We start from the raw sequence: 8,867 nt of genomic DNA on the forward strand, positions 1-8,867 counted from the left end.
TGCCCAAATATCTGGGCACTCTTTAAAAAGGAAGAAGGATCAGCCAAAAAGATCCTTGACAGGTTACAGAGGTGGCTGGACAAGTGGGCAAGAATCAGTGTGCAGCAAGAATCCCCAGACACTGTCAAGAAGTCACAAGACCTTTCCCTTCTGCTGCTGCTGCTGTTTGTAAGCAGTTCGAGGTTCTGCACCATCCTTCACAAGAGTCAGCTCTGCAGGCTCTCAAGATTTTCAGCGTGACCCTCCAGCTTCACCTGAAGCGTCAGCGCCCTACTCACAACATTCACATCTAAGAGCCTTGAATTCCAAAAACCCCATGTCAAACAGCTTGGCAAGCAAAGACTGATGGTCAGATGCACTGAAGGAGAAAGCAAAACCAGAGGGAAACTTCTGATTTCAGCAAACATCTGCACAGTGTCCCTGGTCCTCAATTCAGTGCCAAGTTGGCTTGCTTTGCACTTGTCACAGGAATGTGCAAGGGGTCCCAAGCAGGCACCCAAAAAAAGCTTTGAGAGCTTGAGCTGGCAGAAAAGTAATATTCACATCACAGTATCCTTCCGTTTTTGCTTGTATCTCTTTGCTTCTCTGCCCAAGAAACATCTGGAGAGCACACAGCAGGCAGTAAATCCTGGCATAATGCTCACCAACTTTGTAACTACAGACCTTCAGTAATGTCCCACCCAGGGTCTCCTCCCTGCCTTTACCTGGCCTCTGCCAGCTGCTCTGAAAGGCCTCGCAAGTCTCGCTCCGTGGCTGCCAGTCGGGCTTCCAGGGCAGCGTTCTCCTGTGCCAGCACTGCCTTCTCTCTGCACACCTGGGACAGGGTGTGCCCTTGGCAGGAGAACTCCTGCAGCAGCTTCTCCAGGCCCCTGTGGGCTGGCCGCTGCCGGCGGAAAACCTGGCAGTGGAGGGGCACCACTTTTCAAGAGGAACAACAACAACAACAACACAGGCTCGGTCTCAGCTTGCTGCCAGAAGCAGCATTCGGGGGGGTCTTGCTAGGACAAATCCCTCTCCCACAAGTGCTGCCTAGGAACAAGGTGAGCATACCTTTGGCACGGCCAGAGGAACCGCTTCCTTCAGCAGATCCCTCTGAGGCTGCCATTCCTCCGCTGTCGGTGCCGCCACTTCAGACGCCCTCTCCAGTGAGGAGTGGCGCTTTCTCTCACATGCAGCCAACTCCTTCCACCTACAGCAAGCAGACAGACAAACAAGCCTTTAATTGCAACACAGTCTCCTTGCAAGACCAGGACTGCATACCATGTCCCACACAAGGCAGTCTCAGGGGCTTCCAACAGCCCTCTACTTCCACTTCAAGAGAATGCTGCAATTCCCTCCCTATACTAGCATCTCTCTTTGTTGTTCATGCAGGTGAAGGAGTCACCACTGAGGAAGTCAAACAAGCTTCCAGAAGCCACAGAACACTTCCAGAAAGCTCAGGTACTCTCAGCTGAGTTACAGCTTCCTGCCTGCTAGCTCTTACACTCCTTTCTGATTACAGTGGATACTGGACTTGCAAAAGTTCTTCTATGGCTAAGACATGCTTGCTAAGTCTAGGTGAGTACTGCCACAATTACTCTTGCTTTCACTAGTGAAACAAGGAAAGAGCCTGCAAGCCATAGCTTGGGGAGGAGGTGGGGACGATTTTCCAATCCAATTATCAAAGGATGGGTTAGGCTGGCAGAGATGCCAGGAAGCCTCTAGCCCAGTCTTCAGTTCCAAGCACTTGGGGTCAGCATCTGGACAGGCTGCTCAAGGCCCTATCCAGCTGGGGCTTCGGAATGTCTAGGGCTGGAATCTGCACAAGCTCTCTGAGATGTTTCTTATGCTGCATGACTGCCTTTGCAGGTCAATGCTTTGCTCTCCTTAAGCCCAGCCTGAGCCTCCCTTGCTTTTACTCTGGTCTAGTTTGGAATGCTTTTTGTCAAGGTTTAAGGAGTGAGTCCCAGGAGGCAGCTGTGCTCTAGGTTGCTCAGCAGCCAGACCTGCCCTGGGCTGCCTTCCCCCGTCTGTGCTGAGCAAGTCCAACAAGGAGAAAGCCAAATTTGTTCTTTGACACTGGGCCTCCTAAAGCCCAGCAATGCCCAGCCCTGCTCAGAGAAAGCGAGAAAGCTCAACACACACCTGAACTCCTGGGCGCCGTGCACTCTGTCCGTGCTCTCCTGCCGCTCCGCCTTTCCTTCCTGGGCCCAGGAGTCCTGACTGGCAAGATCCTCTCCTAGCGGGACCTGCAAGGAATAGGCAGGGAAAAAACACAAACAAGCAGCGCTGGCAGCGCCTGCGAGGTGAGAGCGGGCCCGGCCTTGGCCGGGGTGCAGCCCCAGCAGAGGCCTGGCAGAGCCCGGAGCAGCCTGAGCCTGGGCAGAGGCAGGCTGGAAGGAGGCCCTTTTGGAGCTGCAGGAGGCAGCAGCCGGGCCCTGGGTGCCTCTTGCTGGCAGCGGGCGAATCCTCCGCTCTCAGAGCCCAGCTGGCAGCTGGCTGCTCCGGAGGGGAAGCGTAGCCATGCTGGGCACAGCCCAGACTGGAGGCATTGGCCGTCTGGAGTCTGCCCAGGAGCAGAGAAAGGCCAGGGGCAGCCCAGGGCCGGTGGCCTGGCTGAGGATTCCTACTCTTCTGCCGGCTGCCCTGTGACTCCTGGCAAAGGGCAGCAGTGTGTGCAGCACTCTGGGCAGCGGCGCAGGGAGCCGGGCTGCTGGGCAGGCTGGAGCACAGGGCAGCGTCCTTCAGGCACGGCACTTGTGCCAGGGCAAGCCAGGCCAGCCTGAGGCACTGACAGCTTGGCAGCTCCCATCTGCAGGAGCCAGTGCCTCCCACAGCTCTGCCAGGAAGCGCCTGCAGGCCTGCAGTTCTGCCCTGAGCCACAGCAAAGGTGTGAAATGCAGAGTGTTCTGCAGAAATATTCAGGGCCACCAGGCCAGCCTGCTTTGTGCTCTCTGGAGCACAGCAAGCGCTGTGCAATGCTGCTCTGAGCTGCTGGGAGAGAGGGAATTGGGGATGTGCCTGAAGTTGTACTTGAGTAGTGAACTGATTTGGAAAAGAGCAGAATAATTTCAGTAGGCAATCTGTGTTTTCCTGATTAATTTCTGAAAGAAAGTCACCATGTGTTGCACACAGGTAGGGGTATTAGGAAAGAAAGGCCTTATAAAATCAGGCCTTGCTCTGCTCAATTACCAGCTGGCCTGTTATGTCTTCTATGTGCAGCTAGCTAACTTCCCATGTGAAAAATCATAAGAATGAGTGCAGTTAACACAGCAAGCTGTTGTGGTTAGAAAACAGTTTGCATCTGTAATAAACAAGAAATATGTCCCCTGAGAGTCCACAGAGGAAAAATGGAAACACCTGAGTAAAAGAGAAAGTCTTAGCATGTACACACAAAAACACCTTCTAAGCAATGAATGGTGTGTCAAGGAAACTACCAGGCAGTTGGAATTGAACACGAGAGCTGTGAAAAATGTATAAAAATGTGTTATATGAATAAAGAATTGGCCTTCCCTGCGTGAAGAGACAGAGTCCCAGCTGCTTTATTGACACAGCAATGTGGTGTCACTCAGCAAGAGCACTTGCAGGGTGTATTGATGAAATGCTTGTGTTTGATTCCCAGAAAAGGAAGGAGAGGCGTTAAGTGTAACAAATAGGGCTTAGTCTTGTGAATTCCTTTAGCTTTAATGGGCAGTGCTGGACCCTGTATTCCCCCATTGCAGTGATTCATGTGTGCAAGTGGCTATCTTAGCCTTGAGAATAAAGAGAGAGGTCCTGCTAAGAAGATAGCTGGAATGCATTGAATGGGAAGAAAGTGTTTTTAGGAGTCTCTTGACTAGCAGAGGCGAATTTGAAGATTGAGATATTTCCTAAATGACTGTGTGAGGAACAGGAGTCGTGTTGGAGCGTCAGAACCCAGGACATCCCTCTGGGTGCCCTGGATGGCTCGAGCCCTGGCAGGGGGCTCGGAGATCCTGTCAGGAAGCCAAAGACACTTGGGATTTTGATCTTAAGCCATGGAGCAAATTAACAACCTTGTACGAAGAATCCCAAGTCACAGAAGTTGAAGTAGCATAATAGTAGTTGTCACAGGGTGAAAAGTAGAATTTTGGGATTTTTAGAAGAGGGGCTTGGATTCCCAAGATGGAGGAATTTGGGTGTTCCCTGTCCTTCTTTCTCCTTCCTAACGTCCATGTTCTGGGTTGTGCTGGCACTCTTGGATTGGTTTAGAGTAGAAGTAGACAGTCTAACATAGGTGATAGGTATTGGAAAATAACTGTAAATAAAGTACATGTAGTTTTTAGTATCAAGAGATAGCAATTCCTCAGGGCAGGGCAGTGTGCCCTTGACAGACCTGCAGATCAGACCTCTGTGAATCTGAGAGAAAATATTTTAGATACTAGATAATGAACCATCTTGGGAATCAGAGCCAAAGAATTCCGACTCTTCCTTTGACCATCGGGCAGGGAAAAGGGACACTTGGATCATCCTGACAGTAGGAAACCCAAGATCCGAGGTCCTGCCATATTTGATCCATGTTTGAGCAGGTTGACAAGACAATGAAGAAAAGTGTATTGTTTAAAGGGGGGAACTTGACCCTTGAAAGAGAAAGAATGTATTGGTCAGTGGGTGGGCAGTTCAGCCTTGAAAGGGGAGCAATGCATCATGGAGCCCTTGTTGGCAGGGAGTCATGGAGTATGGTGAGCCATGGTGGCCTCATCTCACACGCCAGCCGTGTGTGAGCTGATGCTGTAACTGGGAAAATCCCACTCCTGAGCAGGAGATAGAAGGCCTGGTTCTGGGGTGGAGGGGTGAGAAGGATGAGATGCACACCGTTTTGATCCAGGGGATGTCCTGGAAGTGCACTGCCTACCTGCGCCTCCTACCGAGCACCACGCTCCAGCTCCTTCTCCTGCTCAGCGGATGTTTGGGAATCCAGGGGTTGGTATGTATTATTTGCTACTGCAACTAATGGAATGAATTTGCTTTGCAAGCCCAGTTGTCTTTTAGTTATTTTCTGCATGGGTCTCCTCCTGAACCTGTGGGTCTCCTCCTGAACAACCACCAGGGACCTACAGGACACTCCTACTCTGATGTCAATAAATTCCGAGAAGAGGTTTAAATATGTCAAATAAAGTGGAGTAATGTTTAGCCTGTGAGTTTCAGCAAAGTATTGAATATGTCTTAGTTCCATGGATACAAACTAGTAAGTCAGATTGCTGGGAGTGCAGGTGTTAAGGAAGTGATTCCCTACACACCCAACACTGAAACAAAGTATTGCTTTCTTTCTAACCCTGAGCTGGCAGCAGGGATCAGGCCCTGCTTGGTAACCTTGCATTTTGGCAACTTCTGTTAGCAGGTAAGAAAGGTCCCAATGAAACCTTTTCCAGCTGTTTCCCTCTGGTTTCTCTTCTTAGGCTCCAGAGCTCTTTGCTGCAGGTGTCCTGGGTGTGTGCAGAGCAGAGGAGCCCCACAGAGCCCTTGGTTTCCCACAAGTTGTCCTGCCTTGTTCCCAGGTGTGCCCAGCTGTGGCAGGAGGAAGAGCCCGCAGTGCAGAGGGCACCGTGCCCTGCCCAGCCGGGGCTCCCTGGCACAGAGCAGCAGCAGCGCCAGCGCCGTTCAACCCGCTCCTGCCTTGCCTTCCCCTGGCACACAGAAGCCTCTGGAAATCAGCACCTCCAGTCACATTCCCAGCTTGGAGCAGCTGCTGCTGCTGGGCAGATGCTGCCAGTGTGAGTGCTTCCAAAGGGGACTAAAGGCAGAGATGTACATGCACAGGAGCCCTGGGCATGTCCGATAAACGTGCAAATATATGGGGAGATTTGTTAGCAATTATTTCAGCTGTTCTGCCAACAGTGGCTTCTCTCCTGGCTCTGTGTGTTACAGATGAGTAACGTAATGGTTGGCTCTCACAATTAAGAGATAGATGTTATGTGGATGTAAAAATATAAAGTGATGTTATCGTAATATATCCTCCCATTGTCCTCTTTCCCCTCCCCCTTGTAATAACCTTGGTAGTCAGGGCATTTGGGGAGGGCTGGCTTGTGACCAGGAGGCGAGGTGTAAAACACCTGACCTCCAATCAAGATGTAAGAAAGTAATCTCCAGCAATGGATAGCAGAGAAAGAGTTGACTGACCAAACTTTTGGAGGGGCTAAGGCTATCAAAGGCAGAGTATCTCTTTTGTAGATGAGGATGTGGCTGCAAGTCACAGAGACTGCCAGTTCTGAACATTTTTCCTTGTTCAGTCCTTTGTTAAGGTTTAATAAACCTTTAAAATGTTCAAAGTGAGAGTCGTTTCTCACATGTGCAATGCTGTGGGCCATTTTCTCGATCTGGTTTCCTTTACATGGGTCCCATCTGAGTGCTCACTTGGGCTACAGGCTGTAGGTGCTTGGGGCACTCTTGGAGTTGCTCTTGGATCCCTTGAACAATGGGGTTTGGCCCAGGAGGGCAATTTGTGCTGCTTTGTGGCAGAGGAGAACTTCCCAGGCTATTTTGTGTTTGCTGTGGGGAAGGTTGGTTATTGCTTTGCATAAAGTCACAGACCAGCATGGAGCGTTTGCTTTGTGATGTCAGGGCATGGTTGCCACGTCCCAGTGGTGACATGAGAAGGTTGCCTTGGTGCACGGAAGGCCTCAGTGTCAGAGCAGCCCTAGGGCTTGCTCAGAGCAGGAGCACCCTGCGCCTTGAGGCATTTGTCAGTGGGCAGCTGCACACTGACAGGAGCCTTGTTTGTTCTAGTGTTGGAGCACAGCGTGCAAACTTGCACAGCAGTGCTACAATGATTCAGCAGCTTGCTGCTGCAGTGGTTACTGCCTATGGAGTTACTTATTCAGGCTATTTTCTGACTCACCTGGCACGTAAGTAGAGATTTCCCCTCTACTTAGGTTAGGGTGTAACATAACCGGCTTTTGTATGTCTTCCTGCTCCTTCTTAGTGACTGAGCTGATTTAGAAACAGAAAGAGCATTAGGATGCCACTGGTTTAATAAAGCTCCTGTCAATTTGTTCAGCTAAAAAGGGGGTGTCTGTAGCCACAGGGGCAGCATTGCCAGGGAACCTGCAGGGGTTCCCTTCCCTCCACGGGAGAGTCTGTGGCAACAGGGTCTGTCATTTCCTCAGTTTGCTGGGACAAGCAAGACAGCTTTGAAACTGTAGACTGGGAGAACTTCTCGGAAGGCCTTCTAAAAACTCTGTTGTTCCCAGTTGCAGTTGTTCCCAGAATTCAGGGAAAGCTTCTTTCTTTCTAAATTTGGTCATGAAAGAATTTGATTGTCTAACTTGACCCTTTACCTAGTGCTAAAAGAGTGATTCCCTTTGCAAAGAAGTGCCAACTCCAAACCAGTGAGTGTCTCCTCCTGAGCCCTGCAGCTGCTGCTGTGCTGTTTCACAATAGAACAGCCAAAGCTCAGAGGAATTTTGGGGAAGCTTTACTGGGCAACTGTTTACAGCAAGTTAATGAGAATTAGTGCATGCAACTGATTTTTTTTAAAAAGCACCTGAAGGAGAGGATTTTAGAAACTATTTTAAGTGTTTACTAGAACAGGAATATTGAGTGTTAAAGAAGAATTTGTATTTTCTTGATCGTGTTTGTATTCTTTTCCTGGCTAAAGAGGTTGAAGTGTAGGCACAAGCAAGAACATTGTCCTGATCTCTTGGTGGCTTTGTGAATGAAATGTGTCTCCTGGAGCGATGTTGTGAAAGGGAAAATAATCTCTGTTTGGATTGACCTCTTGTGTGGGATTCACTAGGCCAGGAACTTTTCTCACAGCATCTGATTCATTTTCCCTGCCCACTACAGGTCACATAAAACATGTATTCAGTGGAGCTGCTCCTGAGGTGAGTGAGAAAGGAAGATTTCATGTTCCTCCTATTTAAAAATTCCAGAGCGAGCTGTCACCTTGACTAGACACAGAAGAGTATAGAGGGCCAGCAAGGACGGCCAAAAGAAAATCCAGAGAGAAACGCCCAAAGAAAATAATTCCCATGACTTCAACAACAACAACAACAACAACAACAACAACAAAAAGGAGTGGATAGTTCCTAATTTCAATCTCAGAAATCTAAAGAAAGAGAACTGAAGAATTTCCATAGATGCCCATATGACAGTGCTCAGCACAAGGGCTGTTGCCCTGCCAAACCTGCCCTCAGTGCATCCAAGTGCTTTAGACACTGGAGTGGCTCACTTGCATCCTGGGGCTTGTAGGTGTTTTTGGTATGCCAGGAGGAGAAGCCCTCTTCTTTTTGTCTTTCTCCAGCCAGCAAGGGGGCTTCTGCACAACATCTCCTGCCCTTTTCCAGCACTGGATGGGATTCTGCCCAGTTCTGGTTTTCCCTGTCTGCTGCAGCAATAGCAACAATGTTGCTGGCTCTTTGCTACTTGTCCATTTCTGAGCTTGCAAGAAATGAAAGTTCTGTTTTACAGCTACAATGTTGCTTGCTGATAGCAGCCAGGAAGGAATATCAAATTCATAGCCATATAGTGTTGAACTGGCCCATTTTAATTAATTAATTACTCCCACCCAAAAGTGATCCACTTCACACCCCAGGGGTTTTTTATTTCTTGGCAAACCCTTGTCTGGAGAGAGCACATCCCCTGCAGCAGCAGTCATCCTGGCTGGTTTGCAGGGGACAGTCTACAACAGCAGGTGCTGTTGCTCTTTCAAAAGCTGACATGCCTTTCCTTAGAAAGGTCCTGCTCTGCAAGTGTTGCAGCAGCAAGCTCTTCCTCTCAGTGGCACTGTCTTCTGCCATTACTCCCCATTCCCCTGGGGAAAGGGAATCTTTTAGAGCGGTTTCCTTTCTTTTGTGATGAAATCACATCACTTAGTTTTGCTCTCCTGTTTCTGTTTTCTCTCTCAGTGCCTGAGAGGACTGGATTTTCTT

The 8,867-nt window shown here is 49.5% G+C and overlaps 1 long non-coding RNA gene across 1 annotated transcript in view; it reads left to right on the forward strand.

Annotated features, from left to right (window-relative positions):
* Nucleotides 1–5,659: 5,659 nt before the first annotated feature.
* LOC135291724 (uncharacterized) overlaps nucleotides 5,660–8,867 on the forward strand; it is a 5,058-nt gene continuing 1,850 nt past the window's right edge. Inside the window, exons 1-3 of the long non-coding RNA XR_010354459.1 lie at nucleotides 5,660–6,842; nucleotides 7,783–7,820; nucleotides 8,844–8,867. The exon at nucleotides 8,844–8,867 is cut by the window's right edge and continues 76 nt beyond it. This is a non-coding gene — a long non-coding RNA (uncharacterized LOC135291724). The remainder of the gene's footprint in view (nucleotides 6,843–7,782; nucleotides 7,821–8,843) is intronic.

Source organism: Passer domesticus, unplaced genomic scaffold (genome assembly GCF_036417665.1).
Source record: "Passer domesticus isolate bPasDom1 unplaced genomic scaffold, bPasDom1.hap1 HAP1_SCAFFOLD_107, whole genome shotgun sequence".
Classification (NCBI taxonomy): domain Eukaryota; kingdom Metazoa; phylum Chordata; class Aves; order Passeriformes; family Passeridae; genus Passer; species Passer domesticus.